The 19869-nt window shown below is 42.4% G+C and overlaps 1 protein-coding gene across 1 annotated transcript in view; it reads right to left on the reverse strand.

The window, feature by feature from the left end:
* Positions 1 to 19394, reverse strand: part of CCDC68 (coiled-coil domain containing 68) — a 56595-nt gene extending 37201 nt beyond the window's left edge. Inside the window, exons 1-2 of the mRNA XM_027576803.1 lie at positions 19279 to 19394; positions 801 to 894 (exon numbers count right to left, since the gene is read on the reverse strand). The gene's annotated coding sequence lies outside the window, so the exon portion shown is untranslated. The remainder of the gene's footprint in view (positions 1 to 800; positions 895 to 19278) is intronic.
* Between the last annotated feature and the right edge of the window lie 475 nt (positions 19395 to 19869).

Below are 19869 nucleotides of genomic sequence, written 5' to 3' on the forward strand. Positions count from 1 at the left end.
CAAACCCAAATTATGTGACATTTTATGGGACGAATAACTAGTTTCTTCCACAAACTATATGAAGAAAGATCAGAAGAAAAGAAGGAAAATTGCCACAAATGAAGAGTCTTAAGAAACATGACCAAACGCAATATAGGAATCTTCTTTGCCTCTTGATTCAAATAAACCAGTTACATAAAGACATTGTTGAGACAGCTGGGGAAACAAAGTCCGACTGGGTGACAAATGATGTTAAAGAGTCGTTGTAATGTCGCTAGGTATGATATTAGAATTATGATTTTTTTAAAAAGATTTTATTTATTTATTTGACACAGAGACAGAGAGAGAGGGAACACAAGCAGGGGGAGTGGGAGAGGGAGAAGCAGGCTTCCTGCTGAGCAGGGAGCCCAACGTGGGGCTCGATCCCAGGACCCTGGGATCATGACCTGAGCCGAAGGCAGACACTTAATGACTGTGTCACCCAGGCACCCCTAGAATTATGATATTCTTTAGAAAGATCTTTTCCGTTAGTCATACTTACTGAAATATTACATTTGGAATTGCTGTAGAATGCTCTAGCAGAGAGAAAAAATGGGGTGGGGTAAAAATGAATGAAGTCTGGCAAAATGCAAGGAATCACTGAAGTGGGTCAAGGACACATGGCGTTCACTAGACTCCTCTATTCTGGTTCTGTTTGAAATTTCCCTAATAAATAGTAAAGAACTGAAAAAAATAAAATAAAATGAAAAGCCCTGTGAGGTAGGATTATTTGTCTCATTTTACTGATAAGGAAGCCAAGACTCCCGTAGGTGATAACTTACCCAAGGTCACCGCAAAACTAAGAGCTGAAACTCAAGCCTTTGTCTTTTGGATGACAAGTTCAAGGGTGTTTCTATCACATTAAGGCTGGCTTCCCTAGTGCGAAAAAAACAACAAAAATATTTAAAATTTAGCCATGATCATGCTGGTAAAACACACAAAGAATTTTCATATTTGCTAGCATCACTTTAAAACTAGATAGCTACTGGGGTAACTCTAAGTCCTGAATTTATCCTTTAATCTTCAATGAAATTGACAGAGGATGCCAAGAATTTTCCATTTTATTGTAAATCCTCTTAGACAGCCACAGTGGCTTCTCTTTGTGTGGCCTGCAGTCGAACTGGCCCTTGCAACTCAGCAAGTCAGCTTTCACAGAATATGCTGCATGTACCTCTGCTACATGGTCCTCGAAGTCTCTTCCCGGATGAAGTCCTTGGTCCCAAACAGCATTTATAGGCAATTTGAAATAAAAGAAACACCCATAGAGACAAGAAGCAATGTGCTTGAAAACCAGGGGGGAATGTGAAGTTCAAGCTTGAGTGGTGGTCGGCAAACCATGGGAATCCAATCTGGCTTCCCACCTATTGCACAGCCTATGAACAAACAATGGTTCTAATGTTTTTTAATGGTCCAACACGAACGTGCACGCACACACACAAAACAAAAATCAAAACAAGTACTACATGAAAATGATATGAAGTTCAAATTTAGTGTTCATACATGAAGGTTTACTCTACAATAACCACAGCCATTCACTTACACGCTGTCTACGCTGCTTTTGCTTTACAAAGGCAGAGTTGAGTGGTTGTGGCAGAGAAAATATGTGGCGAGCACTGTCTCAAATATTTACTATCTGGTCCTTTACACAAAAGGTTTGCTGACTCCTGGGTTCGGATGTAGCAGAGGGTGGGAGCAAAATCTGGGGGAAAATAGAGGCGAGCAGAACAATCAATTTGGTCTGAGTTCTGTTTTGTTCTCCAGTTCCATCCCCCACTGATCCACGGTCCCATTTGATTGATTTGCATTCTTTTCTTTTTCTTTTTAGTATGTTACACACTGTGTACATTAACAAATGATGAGAGGCATTTCAGGATAGGAATGAATCACTCTTCGGAATGGATCCCAAATGCATTCTCACAGTCTTTCATAATTTGAAAATCATCTCGGGCCCCACATTATATTTCCTAAACATATTCTCTTCCGTGCCTTTTATTCTTAATATCAAGGAATTCTGCTCCTTAACCACTGATATTTCTCAAAACATTGTACCTCTTCTACTTGCTGGTTGGGCCATCTTCAACAAGTTACATAAAATTTTAGCCTCAACTTACCCATATCTGCAAAATAAGGATAAACCACCTAGAGTTGTAAAACTGAGGGTTGTTTGTTTGTTTTTGTTTTTAGTTCCTTGGTTGCAGCAGGCACTCAATGGACGGTAGTGGTTAATATCGTTGCTCCTATTTTTTTATATTATTAATAACCACAGAAGACACGCAGCCTATAACAGAGGGGGTGGTTTATGCCAATCTGGTTGCAAAGCTTATATCCAACTCTATTCAAACGAAATCAAATTCCATTTCTTTCTTTGATTCAGGAAATTTTTGTGATCACAGTCCTTGATTTGTATAAAGAAACCCAAGGTGAACTTAAGCCAGCGAAGTCCAAATTGCCATATGGCATTACCATCCCAGAGAAAATCCATCTTAGCATTTTATTTCTGCCAGAAGTAGATTAGGCAGATAAAATTTTCAAAATAAAACACAATCAGTTAATTAAAGTGAGAAAAGAATTGTATTTATTTTATGCTAGAGTGGATTGAAGACAGCTTAAAAGTGGCATCACGCCAAGAGGTGTTATTTCCTAGATCAGGGCTTTGCAACCAGGGCTCCCAGGGGGAGGGGAGGTGCTAAGTAGACAGGGCTTTGCCATCTCAACTTGAACCAAAGCAGTTCTGCTTTGTTCTGCCAAACACTGAATTCTTCCATGAGATTTTCTGTGAAGAAGGAACATTCTACAAATGAAAAGGTTTGGAGGCAGACTGCCTTGTTTCATGGCCTGACTCTGCCACTCAGGAGCTGTGTGACTGTGGGCAATTTCTTAACCTCTCTGTGCCTCAGTTCCCTTATTCCCAGATAAGATTAATAATTAATAATGATAGAAATAATAATAACAGAGGGCTGTTTGTGAATTAACATTTTTCTGGGCACCTAAAACAGTTCACAGCATATAATAAGTGATTTGTATCTGTTTGTCAAATGAGTAAATAAAATATGAATCCATTATCCACAATTATTGCTGATAAGCCGTCTGATTATTAGAGAAGAACTAGCTAATATTTTAAACAGTCCGCAGACCCAGCTAGGAAAATCTGCTTCTGGGATTTTAAGACCAGCAAATCCATGGTATTGGTTCTTTCTCAATAACACATCAATAATTCATCAACATCCCCAACTGATTATGCTAACACCTAATGAATAGTTTCCAAATTACAAAGTAATTCATACCCATTATTTGTAATCTGTGTGATAAACCAACACATCATTGGGTGCCCAGGATAATGTAACTAAACCTACTTCTCTGTTTAATGACATAAGAATGGCTTATGCATTATACAATAAACACAAATGAGGGCACCATTATGGAGTTGAATTTTCCTTCCTCCCCATTCATATGTTGAAGTTCTAACCCACCAGTATCTCAGAATGCGATCTTCCTAGGAAACAGGACCATCACAGATGTAATTAGTTAAAATGAAGTCATACTGGAGTAGGCTGGTCCCCTAATCCAATATGACTGGTGTTTTTATAAAAATTGGGACACAGATGCACACAGGAGAATGTCATGTAAAGATGAAAGTAGAGATCAAGGTGATGCTTCTATCTGCCAAGGAACAGCCAAACTGGCAAGCAGACCACCAGAAGCTGGAGGAGAAGCATGGAACAGACTCTTCCTCACAGCCTAAGAAAAACCTAACCCTGCAGACACCTTGATCTTGGACTTCCAGCCACCAGAACCATGAGACAAGCAATTACTATGTTTAAGCCACTTAGTCGGTGGTACTTTGATATAGCAGTCCTAGGAAATGAATACAGGCACTGCTTATATTCTAGAGCTTCTAACAAAGGTATTTTCTCCCTTTATTTAACCTTTGATTGATTCACCCATGGATCAAGTATTCATTGAATACAGCCGTGTTAGGTGCTGGGACCACAGACGTGCACCAGACATCTTGCTCTCATGGGACTTCCAGCGCAGAGGGGAGACAGACATTACACAAAACAGTGAACACACAGGGAACGGACTGAGAGGTGGGGACAAGTGTGAGGAAGAGAAGTAGAGAAGGGAAACAGAAGAGAACAAGGTGCTGCTCTAGATGGTTCTGGATGGGTGGTGAGGGAAGGCCATTCTGAATAGGTGGCAGTTAAGCAAAAGGTTTGAATGACAGAAGGTGATGCTTGTAGGAAACAGAACGCCACAACGACCACTGGTGCCTGTTCGCTCAGACTCCGAGATCTCTGAGAAAACTCGAGATTGCAGGGTTAAAAATAACCCGAAAGGATCAGAGTGAAATGCCCTTGGAATGTGTGTGGTCAGTTCTAAAGTACCCAGCAGAAGATGTTTTGTAGATAGGAAGCCAGCTGTAAACAGCACACTGTGCACTCCCCTCTTTGTTCCTTTATTCTGTTTTAAAGATTCTTACGTGCTTGACTAATCCTGGATACGTGGAGGAATGTGCCTTAATACGCCCCTGCTGTAGAAGGTATATAAGAGTATGGAAAATAAACCTCGGCACCTCGGGCTGTTTGCTCGGGGTCCCCTGTGCCTCGCTATACTGTCATCTCTTTTTCTCAGTTCCTTTGCCACCCCCGGTCCCCGACTCTCAGAGGTCAACAAGTGGTGCCTGAACAGGGACCTGAAGCCCCCGTCGAGGAGTGATCGGCCAGCGATAGGAACCCTACAGAAGGTGGTAAGTAGGAAAGTTTATTACAGGGTTATGGGGCAATCAAATTCGAAAGCATCAGGTTTTGCTGCGTTGATACATCATTTTCTTTTTTTTTTTTTTAAGATTTTATTTATTTATTTGAGAGAGAGAGAATGAGAGACAGAGAGCATGAGAGGGAAGAGGATCAGAGGGAGAAGCAGACTCCCTGCCGAGCAGGGAGCCCAACGTGGGACTCGATCCCGGGACTCCAGGATCATGACCTGAGCCGAAGGCAGTCGCTTAACCAACTGAGCCACCCAGGCGCCCCGATACATCATTTTCTTAAAGAATATGGAGCTAAAGTTACTAAGCAGCGCACAGAAAAATGTTTGGAAACAGCAGTTGAATACAATCCTTGGTTTCCGGACGAAGGCTCCTTAGATGAGGAGACTTGGATCTGAGTGAAAAATAATGTCTCGAAGGCTATGAGACAGGGTGAAACGATTCCTCTTGATTTCTGGCCCATTTGGGCTTTAGTACGAGTGGTTATCAATACTATGGAAACTGGGGATAAGTTATCCCCGGCTGAGGTTGCTAAAGAAACTACTAACTCTTTACATACATATGAATTAGATGATGAGACTTTAGAAAAGGCTAAGACTGAAAGTAAAAAAGTTTTTGCGGCTTCACAGTCCCGGCTGTTACCCACGGCCCCTCCACTTTTAACGGAGGGCCCCACTGAAGATGATCAACCTCCCTCCACAGTAGATTTATTCCCTCTCAAACGATCCTCCCTAGCTCTCTCACCTCTCGAAAAGGAACTCTGACGGCAAGGGGCTAATGATCTATTTATGGCTTTCCCCATAGACCGAACACAAGTGTCTGGTCCCGTCTATGAGGGATTAGATTTAAATGCTTTAAGGGAACTAAAGAAGGCTTGCCACTTGTATGGACCCACAGCCCTTTATACTATAGAGATTTTGAAAGCTTGGGCAAATTCTGGGGAGTGGATCCCTCATGACTGGCATATGGTTGCACGGGCTTGCCTTAAGCCACAGGATTTATTACAATGGAAAATGTGGTTATCGGATGCCGCCTATATGAAAGCCCGGGCGAATCGGGCTAACCCAGCCAGGCATCATATTTCTTTTGAAATGCTCACTGGCTCTGGCCCCTTTTCAGATGTTCGAGAGCATTGGTTAACACTCCGCCTGCAGCCACAGTGCAGGTATCTGAAATCGCCCACGCAGCGTGGGGAAAGCTAATCCCTTCAGGGGAAGTGGGGCAAAGTTATATAAAAATTGTGCAAGGGCCTACAGAAGCATCTACTGATTTTATTTCTCGGCTCGAAATGGCTATTGACCGCCAAGTCGATTAATAAACTTGCTAAAGAGCACTTGCTAAGAGAGCTTGCTTTTGAAAATGCTAATGAGGACTGCCAAGCGGCCGTCCAGCCACATAGGGAAACAGGAAACATTCTCAATTATCTTCGTCTATGTAGAAATATTGGCACTTTTACACATCAAGCTCGGATAGCCTCCCTTCAGCTCATGGCCCTACAAAAACAAAAACAGGATATAAAATGTTATAATTGTGGGAAAGTAGGACATGTCAAGAAGGAATGCCGTAAAGCCCCCCAACCTAGAGCCAATTCTCTTTGTAATACCGCCCCTAGCCTCTGCCCTCGTTGCGGCAAAGGCAAACATTGGGCCAAGGAATGCAAATCCATATTTGACAGGCAAGGTAACCCACTCCCATTAAGGTCGGGAAATGGAATGCGGGGCCACCCCCGGGGCCTGAACAACAACGGGGGATTCAATATGTCGCCTCTCCAGCAGCAACTTCCTGCTGCGCACATAAACCTTCCGTGTTATCACTCAGTCCCGCCACCCAGGGAAGTGCCGCAGTAGATTTAACCACTCCTTTTACAGTAAGTCTTCACCCTGGTCTCGGGCCTCAAAAAATACCCACGGGTTATTATGGACCTTTACCAAGAGGAAGCGTGGGTCTTGTGCTAGGAATATCTAACCTAAATCTTAAAGGAATCCAGGTGATGACTGGAGTAATAGAGTCTGACTATGAAGGAGAAATAATGGTGGTCGCACAGACTCGGGTTCCTTGGATCTTTAAGGGAGGAGATAGAATTGCTCAGTCATTATTATTGCCCTATGTACAAATTGGTCAGTCCCAACAGATCAGATGAGGAGGATTCGGTAGTACTGATCCTCTCATGGTTAAATGGGCTTCATTATTGACTCAGACTGATCGTCCTTCTATGAATCTTAAAATTAGAGGAAGGACTTTCTCAGGTCTAGTAGATTCTGGAGCCAATATTTCAGTAATAGCCTCCCAGCACTGGCCTAATACCTGGCCCACGCAAGCAACCTCTAGTTCGGTAGAAGGAATAGGTTTTGTGACGGCAGAAGAAATTCGACAAAGTAGCGTGCCACTTAAATGTGAGGGACCAGACGAATTAGAAGGGATTATCCAGCCTTTCACGTTAAATACCCCCATTAATCTTTGGGGAAGAGACTTCTTGCAACAGTGGGGAGCCGAGCTAGTCATCCCCCTAAATCGACCAGTTAATCAAATCATGACAAAGATGGGCTATAAACCAGGACGGGGCTTAGGCAAACAACATCAAGGAATAAAGGAGCCTATCATAGCCCTAGGACAAACTCATAGGGCTGGACTGGGTTACCCTTTTTTCTAGGGGCTGTTGCGGAAAAGAGGCCTGCCCCCATTAAAATAACATGGAAAACTTCTTCCCGGTTTGGACTCCTCAATGGCCCCTTCCAATAGAAAAACTGCAGGCCTTAGAACAAATTATTCAAGAACAATTGCAGGTAGGACATACAGAGCCTTCACAACCTCCTTGGAACTCTCCGGTTTTTGTTATCAGAAAGAAATCAGTAAGTGGAGGCTCTTAATAGACCTTCGGAATGTTAATCCCATCTTGGAGCCTTTGGGTGCCTTGTAGCCTGGGTTACCCACTCCTACAGCCATTCCCAAACAATGGCCATTGATGATAATAGATTTTAAGGATTGTTTCTATACCATAGTCATTCACCCTGAGGATAAGGAGAAATTTGCCTTTTCTATTTCCAGCACTAACAATAAGGAACCAATGAGATGATATCAGTGGACAGTTTTGCCACAAGGCATGACTAATTCTCCTACCCTGTGTCAGTATTATGTTGGCCAGGTCCTCAGACCTGTAAGAGATCATTATCCTCGATCCTATATCATTCATTATATGGATGATATTTTGCTGGCATCACAAACTGCAACCGAATTACAAGATGTGTATCAGGCCACTTCCCAACATTTGACTTCTGCCGGTCTCATAATAGCCCCGGAGAAAATCCAAACAACTACTCGGGCTTCTTATCTAGGCACTGTGGTAGATAGAACCACAGTGAAACCTCAAACAATGCAAATTTGTAAGGATACCCTCCTTACTCTTAACGATTTTCAGAAACTCCTAGGAGACATTAACTGGATTCGCCCCCTCCTAGGGATTACTACTTATAAATTACAAAATTTATTTAACACTTTACAAGGTGATTCTGCTTTAGATAGTCCTCGCACTCTATCCTCAGAGGCAGAAGCCAAACTGCAGTTTGTCGAAGAGCGATTAAAAACTGTCTTTGCTTACAGGTATGATGATTCTCTCCCCCTGCTTCTTCTTATTTTCCCTACCCCTCATTCTCCAACTGGTGTCTTAGCTCAAGAAGACAAACCTCTCGAATGGGTGACTTTACATACAAAAACTTCTTGAACTGTTACTCCATATCTATCTCTTGTCGCTTCACTCATTCTCCAAGGACAAAAGTGTTCTATTCAAATTCTTGGATTTGACCCAGCGCTCATTGTTTTACCTATCTCTTCCACATCCTTTAAGGAAGTGCCTCCTTTCTCTACCAATCTGCAAATATCTCTTGCTGATTATACTGGGCGCATAGGTTGCCACTGTCCGTCAAGTAAACTATGGGACTTCTAAAGCGCACTGCCTGGGTTATAAATCGCGTGGTTCGTAACATTACAGTCCCCTCAGCTCCTACATACTTTATTGATGGCTCCTCCTCCTGGCGTGCCGGAGTCTGGGGCCCTGCTATTCAGTGCTCCATGAAAACCCCTTAGGCTTCTGCTCAACAAGTCAAACTTGCAGCTTTACTGTTCTTATTGCAGAATGTTCGTTATCCTATGAATACCGTATCTGATTCTGCCTACGTAGTTGGCACTGTTGCGCCTTTAGAAACAGCTCTCATTTCCACGACTCACTCTATCATTAACCCTTTGCTTCAGGAATTACAATTAGAAATTCAATCTCGAACTCACCCTTTGTTCATTACTCCTATCTGCTCTCATTCTAACCTCCCTGGACTTCTTACACAAGGGAATCAATCTGCTGATTTATTGGCTACTCCTATTTTTGAAACTCCACAAGCAGAACATGCCCATCTTCATACCAACGCCAACCGCCTACATTCACACTATAAAATACCCTGCGCCCTGCCAGGCAAATAGTCTCTTCCTGTCCCGTTTGTCGACCTCTACATTTAACTGAGCATCCGGCGGGCATCAATCCCAGAGGCACAGCTCCTGATTGTATTTGGCAAATGGACGTTACTCATTTCCCACCTTTCAGACATCTCTCGTATATTCATGTTACAATAAGACACTTTTTCAGGATTTCTTCATGCTACTCCATTGACGGGAGAAAAGGCTGGGCATGTTATCTCTCATTTACTTGAATGTTTCGCTATTATGGGGTTACCTACTTGTATCAAGACAGATAATGGCCCAGCATATACTAGCAAGAAAGTATGAGAATTCCTTGCAGAATGGCAAATACAGCATATCACAGGTATTCCTTATAATCCTCAAGGACAGGCTGTAGTAGAAAGGGCGCATGCCACCATTAAAAAAGAACTCCGTAAAACTATTTCAAAAAAGAAAGGGGGAAACTCTCCCCGAGACGTCATGGCACAAACTTAATTTATTTTAAATTTTCTAAATTTACCCCAAGGAGAACCATATACTAGAGCTGACAAACATTTCTTGCCAGCCTCAATCGCAACTCAGGATGTACCCATCTGGATAAAAAATGATGAAAATAATTGGTTGCCCGGGAAATTAATTACCCGAGGCCCTGGTTATGCTTGTGTCATTCCAGATGGATCCAGCTGAGCAATTTGGATACCTCTTCGGAAAGTCTGTCCCAGGACCAGCAATGAAGACAACAGAAGAGGTCTCTCAGATGCTGCAGGGATTGACTGGGTAACCCCCCTGTCCGAGAGATGGCAACACTCTCCTTGAAGAGACCTCGAAAACGAAAATTGCCCCCAAAAACACCCCCAACTTGGAAGCAACTGAAGACCCTCACTCAGAGGGCAGAGAGAGTCCTGGAGATGACCAGATCTACCAAAACCCCTGAACATTTATTTGTTCCTGGCTATGTTAGCGGTGGTGACATGCGCCTCTGCGCAGTACGGATTCCATCCTTCTTCTCCAGGCCCGTATGGGGGTCTGGATCCCGGATACTGTACCCTCAAAAAACAAATGAGTGCCCAACATCTCCATCACAGAGTGCTTACGACAGTGGCTAATTTGAAAAAAGAAAGGGTTCAGTTCACTGCACAGCAGTGTTCTCAACCCACTTCCGTGGGTGCTAACTGAAAAGCACCATGGTGGATGCATGGCATGTTTGGCTCTTCCCCAGATATGCGGAATCGCCACCTATATGAGTCTTTGCAGGAAAGGTCCCTTGCTCGCTCTTCCTCCCTCACTGGGGCTGGAGCACAGGTCCAACACCTAGACTCCACCAACTGGGTGCTCCCCTCTGGAAATGCCAGTAAGGGATTGGACCTGGGGCTCGTTGAAGCTGGAGGCAGTGAAACCCTGTGGTTATTCTGGGAAGGGAAGGAGTCTGGCACAGAGCGGTGCCTTGTGTCTGGATGGCAGGAACACCAGTGGTGGCATCTAGTGACCAGTGGCAATGCCAAGACTCTGTCCGACTCTTGTGACAGCCTGATCTTGGCTGAGGTACCGGCACACTGGATTCTCCCATTTCCAAATCAGGAGATTCCTTTTCAGCTGAAGTTCTCCAGAGTCAATGGACTTCATTGGCTGGTTTGCAACCAAGAGCCCTGACTGGTCTTAGCAGTTTCTGAGTTGTGAGCTAACAATATTGAATATTGTTTCATCATCATTCTTGGTCACTCTTCTTGAGAAGCTGAAAAAGTAAGTTGCAAGAAAAGTGAACCGGGGCAATTAGGTTCTATGAGGGAAAGAACGCGAACAGATCTCCAAACCCTAGAAGAGACTGACTGTGTCTTGAATATTAAATAGCACACCTGTTCTGCAGCTACATTACACAGCACAATGGTGACATCCAGTGTCAGCTGGCTAAATCTCAGGTGACTGTGCATTCTACCTGAAAGCAATGCTGGAGGTAAGCGTCTATAAGACACACATGTTAACCCTCAGCTCCAGTAATAATGACGTTGTTTTCAAGTAATAATCTAAGATTTTTTAAGTATAATTAATTTCACTCATTTGTGATACTCATTTATATACAAACAGATATTTACATCATAGCCAACACTATAGAAAGCTCTTAGATAGGAAATAAAAGTTATTTCATTTTGCAAAAAAGATTGAAATATTGGCACACACACAATATACAAATAAATGGGCTTGACAAACACTGTGCCATTTACTAAAAAATCGTTTTCCATATACTGTCAAAATTAATCATTACAACATACTGTACCACTATACCTATTACCTATCTGTACCTGTAACTAAATCCACCCATGTATGTATGTGTAATGCAACCAAGTCCCAGAACAGTGATTCAAGTTTTTCACGGTCATCAACTGACCTCTCCACCTGAACCGAGACAGAATGACCTTAGGTCGAGGTGTCTTTGTAATGAAATAATCTATGCTTCCTTGTTCATTGGCATAATCTGAAATTTTGAAAACAGCTGAAGATTTCACCCAGTGCCCAGTATAGCAACTAAAGTGCAGAAAAGGGAAAAAAATCACACGAATCTCTTCCCATCTGGGGGAACCCCTGGGGAGAAGGGACCAGAGTCTGGTGAGCGCCTACTGCATGCAGGCTAGGGTTTACTTCCTTTAATAATCCTCACATACACTCTGAGAGGTCGGTATTATTATTCCCATTTTATAGATGAGGAAACGTAGCTGAGCAAGATGAAGCAAAACAGCTAGTTAATGATGGTCGTGGATCTCAAGCCTGAGTCTGCTGGTTCTTTCCATCTTACCACCTTGCCTTCTGTTCTGAGTGGATTTCTAAGCCTACTTTCTTGGCCCCGAGCTAGTTTAGTTCAGGTCACTTTCTTGGCCCCGAGCTAGTTTAGTTCAGGTCACTAAGTAACAGTCAAGTCACTTCGGCTGTGAGCAGTGTGTCCTTCAGGAGCATGAGCAGATATTTTTGTCCCAATAGATTTAGTCCACGGACAGGGGCAGTATGGCTTCATGGCTTAAAAATGGCGGCTTTGGACTTGGTCGGTGCTGTCCATGAGGCTCTTCTACTTCTCACTAGCTGGGTGGCCTCGGAACAGTTTCAAACTTCCCAGGCTTCAGCTTCCCCAACTGAAAATTTCAGATGCAACTGTTGAATTTGTCACAAAGTTATATGAGGATTAAACGGGACAGTCCATAAAAATGTTTCGTGAAGTGTCTGACCCATCAAGCACAAAGAATATTAAATAATCATATTGACATCCACAGCCCATTAAGGACATTTGCATATAGGACATTGTTTGGAAGTGTCAAAGCATAAGCCCAGCTGTCCTCACTATCCACCCCCCCCCGCCATCGCCCCCATCAGTCAACTATTCCTCCTGTTTTGACCTCAAAACTCAATCAACTCAAAACCACCCAGGATTTGTCTGTGACGAGAACATGAAAAGAAACATGTCAATGACATATATTTTAGTCATTTGTAACATTTAAAAGGAAGGTACCCTTTTGGAAAATTTCTCTTGTGACTTTATAAAACATTTTAAGAGTGAAAGGTTCAGGAATCCACAAAATATCTTTAGCTTCCTAAACTCATCCTGGAATATGTTAGCTCCAACATAATTTACTTCCTTTAAAAAAATTATCCAGTAAGGGAGGTGAAAGACAACAGCAAGCGTGAATGAGGATGCAGAGTAGCTAGAACTCCTGTCTGATGCTGATGGGAATGCAAAGTGGGCAGCCACATTGGACAACCCTAAGGCAGTTTCCTATAAAGTTAAGCACTCAACTGTACAACCCAGCCATCCCACTTCTAGATATTTACCTAAGTGAAATGAAGGTCTATGTCCCATAAATCACAAATGTTTCTAATTGCCAAACACCGGAAAAAATTCAAATATTCCTCCAAAGGTAAATCCTACTCATCAATAAGAAGAATGAAGTACTGAGGCACACAATGTAGATGAATCTCCAAAGCATTTTCCTGACCGAAAATAGCCAAATCCAAAGAGCTACGTTCTGTAGTTCTATTTGTATGAGATTTAGAAAATTCAAAATTATGGGCACAGAAAACAGATCAGTGGTTACCTGGGAACTGGGAGTGGGGGAGGGACTGACTACAAAGGGGACACCCATTGTTTTAGGGGGGAAAACATAACTGTTCTATAGCTTTTTTAAAAGATTTTATTTGAGAAAGAGAGAGAGCAAGCCCATGAGCGAGGGTGGGATGGGGGGGCAGAGGGAGAGGGAGAAGCAGACTCTCCACTAAGCAGGGAGCCTGACGTGGGGCTCAATCCCAGGACCCCGAGATCATGACCCTGAGATCATGACCCAAGCCGAAGGCAGACGCTTAACCGACTCAGCCACCCAGGTGCCCCACAACTGTTCTACATCTTGATGGTGATGGTGGTTCCATGACTGCAACCATTCATCAAAACAGAACTCTGCGCTAAAAAAGGTGAACTTATATACTTCTATTTTAAAGATAATAATCATGCAACAGCAGCCTAGAGAAAGCAAAGTACAACTGAGATTTCAAAAGCCAAGGGCCTTCACTGATTTTATCAGCACTAACTGGAAGTCATAATTAGCTGGATTTGTTTCCCTTTATTCAAATTATTGACCCCCAAACAATGTACATGGCAAACAAAACAAAACAAAACAGTGATGGAATCAGGATTGTTAAAAGGTAAAGTAGAACCATTGTTGCCACAAGAATAGCCAGGGCAGCCTGACATTCAATATGGTGACAGAGGAGCCCCAGGGAAATCCTAAACATCTTAAGAAAGCTAACCATACTGGGCGCCTGGGTGGCTCAGTTGGTTAAGCGACTGCCTTCGGCTCAGGTCATGATCCCAGAGTCCCGGGATCGAGTCTCACATCGGGCTCCCTGCTCAGTAAGGGAGCCTGCTTCTCCCTCTGACCCTCCCCCCTCTCATGTACTCTCTCTCTCTCATTCTCTCTCTCTCAAATAAATAAATAAATAAATCTTTAAAAAAAAAAAAGAAAGCTAACCATACTTATTCACTAAAGTGGAAAAGTAGGAGGAAATCTATAGGAGTATACAAGAAGTAAATAAGAATATTTGCCACGACAAGATTTAAATCTAATTCATGAACCTAGAATTCCTCATCTCATCTACCCATCCCCTTCTTAATTATTTTCTAGCTGCAAAACATGTTTCCACTCTTCACTGCGGCCCATTTGCACGTAGACTCCTGGGTCAGGGACTCCAAAGTCTGTCCAGGATGGCCACCGCCGGCAGCAGTGAGGACCTTCCCGCGGCAGTTAGATGTCAGACTGATGCGCACGCTCAGGGCAGCATCCTCCCCAAACCGGGAGCTCACAGAAAGACAACCACGGTGAGGGCAGCTTCCGGCTCTGGGTAAAACCTAGTTCCTTATAAGAGATCATATCACCATGAGTGATGAGTGAGTGAGCTCAGCAAAATAATTCATAGACTCTCACAGCTCAATGCTGATCAAGCCTTCCTCCCGCAGGTGAGCAGACACAACTGGGGGTGGGGGGGAGCGTATCCCCGCCAATTTCGGAGCATATGAAAGTGGGAAGGATGGAGACAGATTCCTGTCAAGGCTATAACGACTCTTAGGAGACATCTGGAATGACATTGTCAGTGAAGTCTAGAAAAATGCACCTGTTCAAGAGATTTTTAAATCCTTACCAAGTTAAAAAAAAAAAAAAAGACATTAGCAGTAGAGACTGATTAATTCATCCCATCACAGATCATCAAAAGCACAGTGTTCCCACCCAGGGATTTCAGCAAGTTGTTCTGGTATTTCAAGCAGAAAAAACTGAGTTCCAAATGAGCACATTCAGCTTTGGAAAACTACATTATTTAATCTAGACTATCTTGTTTTCAAATTTTAGAATTTTAAAAATAAAATCCTTCACATTCTAAGTTGTCAATAAAATAGACCTTCAAGTTATATTAATGCTCTTTTTTCCCCAGTAGGAAAGTGTAATTTCAGCAGTAACTTCAGGCAGGAAGGGACATATTGTCTTCTCTTTAGTTTCACAGAATTTGCCAACTTTTTCTAGAAGGGTTTCTACTCAACCAGAGAAATCCTTCTAAGAGGATCTTTAAGCATAAGTTGTCAAGCACAACCTCCTAAGAATGTATTTGCTGTAGTAGTTGGCATAAAGTAGGATGAATGGGGGTGTGCAAGGGAACAGCTCTAACCGAACTGCTGTTCAAGGTTCCTGATTCCTAAGAAAGGTAATTCAAAGGTGAATGCTTTTGCAGTGTTAGAAAGTTCTGATTTGGCTTGTTCTCTGGACGACACATAGAAAAACACCACCACTTAGTAGGAACTTGGAGTAATTTGTAATTTTGCTCTAGCTCCTTAAAAAGGTCCCAGAGAAAAAAGAAGTGGAATTTTTTTTCTGTTTTAGATTTTCACTGATCTAAAAGCTCAAACTAGTGCCTGATTTTGTAAATAAACAGCTGTATGTTTTATTCTTTAGCACAGTCATAGAAACCATAGAATAATAAAACAAAAAGCATATAAATTCACATTCACTCCCTTCAACTTTTTAAGGCTTAAGGCTATAGATGACTCATGCTTTATGTTAAGTGGGCCATTAAAATATGTTATTAGGAAACACTCAAGATTTTTGAGGGTACTTCAGTCATCACTGTTAGGTCAAACAATCATCAAAATTCACCCACTCTAAATGCATCATTTGTGAAGAAAATGTAGCAAAGGAGATATGAATTCTCTTTGCAAATATGAATGCCAAGAGCAAAACATCTTCCAAGTCCCACCTAGAATACCAAATGATTGATGTTTTCTGCTACTTGCACAGGGTTTACTATTTACTATTTTCATGGGAGTATCACAGAAAGATCACAGAAAATAGCAGTAATCCATACCAGGATTATATTTTTCATAAATATAAATAAGAGGTTGGCTCCTATCAATTATTTTCTAATTATGCTACCAGGGAAGGTAGACCAAAGTATCTGTCTTACCACTTAAAATGTAAATGTAGAACTATCCACCAACTGGTGAACAAAGTGTGGACCAGCCATAGAATGGAATGAATAGTAATTAGCAATAAAAAGGAACAAGCTACTGATACACGCTACACCCTGAATGAACCTCAAAACCACTGGTTCTAGGTGAAGGAAGCCAGATACGAAAGACCATCTATTGTATGATCCCATTTGTGTGAAATGTCCAGAAAGTCAAATCTAAAGAGAGAGAAAGCGGATTAGTGGTTGTCTGGGGGTAACAAATAGGAAGGTGGGGTCTTTTTGGGATGCTGAGAATGCTTTAAAACTGGGTTGTGGTGATGGTTGCACAATTCCATAAATTTACTAAAAATCACTGAATCATACCCTTGGATATATTTTATGGTATGTAAATTATACTTCCAATAAAGCTGTTTTTTTAAAAACAGCAACAATGACAACAAAAAAAGAAGCAAGAATGCCTTGGACAAAGTAAGTCTTTTCCTCTGGGGCAAAATATAATTATAGTCATATTTTTCTAATTTACAGGAAAAAACAATGTGATGGATAGAATTTTCTCAATTTGAAGTTTTTCATTCATTGATTTATATGCTAAATTACTGGCACCCACTACAAGTTTAGTTTTTATTTAATTTGCACGAAATTGATATTTAGCTATTTCAGACTTAACATCTCAATTTTTCTTAATATTTAACCCAGAACAGGTGATTCCTAAATTTTTCCCCAATCTAAGCAAGAGAGAAAAACACTGACGTGAATAATATATAAGTTCCTTTATAATTTTAGAGTTGACTAAATTGGTGAAAGAGAGTATGTGATTTGAAGATAATCTAGTTTCAGTCACTGTCAAAACTGGTAGATGATCACTGATATGGTTCTTATCTATGATCTCAAGGTGTCCTGGAGGACTCCAGCATTGTGTAAATTCCATGAGGACAGGAATGTGACTTATTTACACAACGCTGTATCCACCCCTCCCTCCCAATCTGAACTCAAAACAAAGTGCTCTGCCCAACAGGTGCTCAACAAATGCATGAATGGGCCCACAAATCCACACATGCACCAAATATTTTCTAAAACTGAATGTGCACACACTCATGCTTTTGTTTTACAAACCCATGTAGCTGGCTGTTTTCTACCTTAGTAAAATGCAAATTCACTTAAACATGTTATTAAGTTGATAGTAACATTTTGCCATTATGAATTTATTTTCTATTGATAAATGGCCTATAATTTTGATATAAATATCTCAGTTCAAAAGATTCGAAACCAAGACTTTGAAAGACTTTTAGATTCCTTTCAAAACCTTCAGTTCCTTCCTTTTTCAGTCATGATCCAAACAAATAAAAGTATGCCTAATTTTTCAGCTTCAGCCAGAATTTGGACTACAACTAAGCCCACTGTCCAGCACATTGTAAATCAATCAGCTAACAAATAACATGCTTGTTATTAATTCACAAAACTATGAAGGGGAATGATATAACTGAAATAGTGTATTTATTTCAAAAGTCTCTTTTTCATTAGTGCAGGTTTAGTTACAAAATTTATTTAGCAAATCACAAAGACAGGAACCTTAAGAAATTTGCAGGAAGTATAAGACGTTTTTCATTCTTTCTGTAAGTAGCTGAGGAACCACAAGGGTACACCCTGCCTTAGGCACAAATTCCTCTGTGTCAGGGACCTTCACTCTAAAACTCTCAGTGTAGGGGGGAGAGGGTGGGGGACAGGCCAGTAACAGGAAACAAAGCACCAATTGTGTCTGCCATGGTCCCTGAGACTCTGGCTCAGATCATATTTCTGAAAAACCAGACTTCTGCACAACTGAATATTTAATAGCATTAGGTAAAGTCAAAAGGGCAGATTATCTTTTCCTTATTGCAAATGCAGAATAATTCCCTTTGATGCTTCATCTAGTCTATATATACCAAGATAGTAAAGAAAGTTTTGATTCCTAAAATAAAACAACTGTAGTATAATGGTAAACAGACACAGCTCTGTTATGTTTGGGGCTAATTGCTTCTAATCCTTATTTTATACATTTATATATTTATATTTATATATCTATATATTATATATTTCATATACACGATGTATTCTTATATATTTATTTTATATATATTACATAACATATATATATATATTCTCCCCTCTTTTGAAGAAGGGTGAAAAATTTACAGCCAGGTCTTCACTTAATCTAACAACTATCCTTACACTGTCCTGTACTATATTCTTCAGTAAGATAATAATGCCCCTTTGCACACCTGCCAAGAGCTCTGTAACTTCCAGCTCTAAAATCCCAGGGCAGTGGAAAACTGTCAGCCAATGGGCTGTTCTCCTTTCGGAATACGCACCTGCAGCTACAGAAGCATGCCGGAAGGGAGGAAGGGTTAAGACAACCACCTTTATTCATTCGTTTGTGCTCTTAAAAAATTGCGGGCCCAGGGACCTGTCGAAGCTGCCACAAGGGGACAGCAAGTCTTCCGGTTCTCTCAATCTCGGAGACCCCTGGCAAAGGGATTGCAAAACAGTCCCCTAAATAAATAACCAGATGTGCAGCGGGCTAAAGGAGGGTTATCCTTTCCCGGGGAAAGGCAACTCATTCTCTTCCGAGAGGAGCACAAACTTCTCGCCCGGGGAATCGGGAACTTCTCGCCCAGAACAGAGAGACAGGTATACAGGGAGGAATATCCTCCTCCCCAAGAACCTGTTTTTTTTTTTTTTTTTTTTTTTTTTTTTTTTTTTTTTTTTAAGATTTTCTTTATTTATTCATGAGAGAGAGAGGGAGAGAGAGAGAGAGAGAAGCAGGCTCCCAAGGAGCAGGAGGCCCGATGCGGGACTCGATCCCAGGACCCTGGGATCATGACCTGAGCCGAAGGCAGATGCTTAACCATCTGAGCCACCCAGGCGCCCCCCAAGAACCTGTTTTTGCCGTCGGTGCGCTGAGCGGCGCTGGGGGAACCGGCTCTAAGGGCCCCGGACATCCACTCACCCGGGGCGGGGCAGGGAGGGGAGGTGACCCGGCGCGCGCCGCAGGGGCTGAGCTCGCGGGTCGCCGGGGGCTCGCCTACCTTGGAGCGCGCGGGGATCCCGACCTTGCTCTCCCGCCAGCCGCCACGGTCGGCTCCGCGGGGCGTTGGTGGCTCCGCCGCCGTCAGATTGGGCTCCGCCCCGTCGGGGGCGCCCCGGGCAGAGTCTGGCGCCTGGGAGACTCCGGGGAGGAGCCCGCGCTCCCGCCGCGCCAGGACGCACACGCCCAGCTGCACGCACCCGGGTGTGCACTCCCTGCACCCCCCGCCCCGGTCCCCAACACTGCACTCCTGTCGGTGGAGAGATATAAAAGGGGCTGTTTTTGAAGAAAGTTCTGGTTGCACTCTCAGTTCATGAGCTTTTGTCTTTGTTGATGATATAAAACTTTTTATTTTGGAGTAATTTTAGATTTAGCAAAAAGTTGCAGAAGAGAGTACAGAGTTCCCTAAACCCTTCAGCCGGTGCCCCCTAATATTCACATCCTACGTCTGTACGTGTGCACGTACGTATAGTACATAGTACACTTGTCAAAGCTAAGAAATTAACACTGGTCCCTTACTATCAACTAAACTCAACCTTTTACAGATTTCACTAGTTTTCTGCTAGTATCTTTCTGTACCAGGATCCCGTCC

The sequence above is a fragment of the Zalophus californianus genome, chromosome 14, assembly GCF_009762305.2.
Source record: "Zalophus californianus isolate mZalCal1 chromosome 14, mZalCal1.pri.v2, whole genome shotgun sequence".
Taxonomy (NCBI): Eukaryota; Metazoa; Chordata; class Mammalia; order Carnivora; family Otariidae; genus Zalophus; species Zalophus californianus.